Raw genomic sequence first — 1,874 nt, 5'->3', positions numbered from 1 at the left:
GTGAGGAGGAGGAGGTGAGGAGGAAGAGGAGGAGGTGAGGAGGAGGAGGAGGAGGAGGAGGAGGAGGTGAGGAGGAAGAGGAGGAGGTGAGGAGGAGGAGGTGAGGAGGAGGAGGTGGAGGTGAGGAGGAGGAGGTGAGGAGGAGGAGGAGGTGAGGAGGAGGAGGTGAGGAGGAGGAGGAGGGAGGAGGAGGAGGTGAGGAGGAGGAGGTGAGGAGGAGGAGGTGAGGAGGAGGAGGTGGAGGTGAGGAGGAGGAGGTGAGGAGGAGGAGGTGAGGAGGAGGAGGTGGAGGTGAGGAGGAGGAGGTGAGGAGGAGGAGGTGAGGAGGACTGATCCAGACTGATACTCTATTTAAAGCCTTTTGGATATTTGGTTCCAAATCTCTCCAATCATAGTGATGACTGATAGAAGATGATGATGTTGCTGAATGGATGAATGGATGAATGGATGAATCCTCTGGGTAAAATAGAAAGAGTGATGATAAATCTGAAAAGGAAAAAAGACAAATTATATTCTTAGAGGAGACTCATTTATCCAAAAAGAAGAACAGCAGCAACATGAACATCGAACAGAAACAGTTTGATTCCAGAAAGATAGAAAATACTACAGGAAGAACAGGACATGAATTAATGACTGGTAAATCATTCACTCATTCATTCAGTAGTAGTTCAGCTCTTGATGCTCCTTCTTCCTCTGGTGAAGTCGGGCTCTTGTTCACTAGTTGCTTCCTGCTCTGACATCGTTACCATGGTGACCTGACCTTCCTCGCCCCCCCACCCCGGAGGGAACATCACAAGGCAGACGAGTCGCTGCCAGAAACACTGATGACCCTGAAGGGATTCAGCATCATTAAGGATTGTTGGACGTCATGCTTTTATTTTGAAGGCTAATTGTGCTGGATGACCTTTGACCACATGTTCAGTTTCCTCCTGTTCATTAGCTGGAAACCAGGACCAGAACCAGAACAGGACCAGAACCAGAACCAGGACCAGAACCTGGACCAGGACCAGAACCAGGACCAGAACCTGGACCAGGACCAGAACCAGGACCAGGACCAGAACCAGAACCTGGACCAGGACCAGAACCAGGACCAGAACCAGGACCAGAACCAGAACCTGGACCAGGACCAGAACCAGAACCAGAACCAGAACCAGGACCAGAACCAGCTTTATTTTATTGTATTAAAGCTTAAAAATAACTTAAATATATTTTTTCATTTCTAAGTGAATGAATTCTAAATTCGCCCGTTTGGTAAAACCTGCTGGTCCGTTCTCTGACCTGCAGCGCCATCTGGAGGCTGAACGTGGTCAACACAGAACCAGTCCGGACCTGCGGGTTCTGGTTCAAAATAAAGAACGTTCTTTTCTCGAAGAATCCTATTGAATCCAGTCATTAGGTCTGAGGAAGATGAAGATGAAGATGTCACTTTACCCGGATTTTCTCAGAGTTTTGTGTTTCAGGTTCTGTGAAGTTCTAGAAGCCGTCTGGATCCGTCCCGAACTCTCCGATGGTTCCGGTTCTTCTCACGGTTTAAAAACATACCTGTTAATCTACCAGGTTTCTATGGAAACCAGCTCAGCCTCTGAAGTTACCCTGCCCTTTATGAACCAAAACGTAACTGCAGGAATAAGGATTTCATCTGGAAACTTTTATTTTATTTTATTTTATTTTATTTTATTTTATTTTATTTTATTTTATTTTGCAGGTCAGTTTGAGGAATGTTGAGTTTCTGCAGATGGTCGGATCCTTGCAGGATCAGGTTTGAGATCATTTCCTTTGGATCTGAGTTTTTACTTAAGAAATTATTATTTAATTTCATTTTTACTGAGTTCCAAAATGAATATAATTTCATCTTTGCATTTTCTTGTATTCCT

The sequence above is a fragment of the Poecilia mexicana genome, unplaced genomic scaffold, assembly GCF_051168715.1.
Source record: "Poecilia mexicana isolate PSO_F unplaced genomic scaffold, ASM5116871v1 scaffold_21, whole genome shotgun sequence".
In the NCBI taxonomy this organism is placed as follows: Eukaryota; Metazoa; Chordata; class Actinopteri; order Cyprinodontiformes; family Poeciliidae; genus Poecilia; species Poecilia mexicana.
This window is presented reverse-complemented; position numbering follows the sequence as displayed.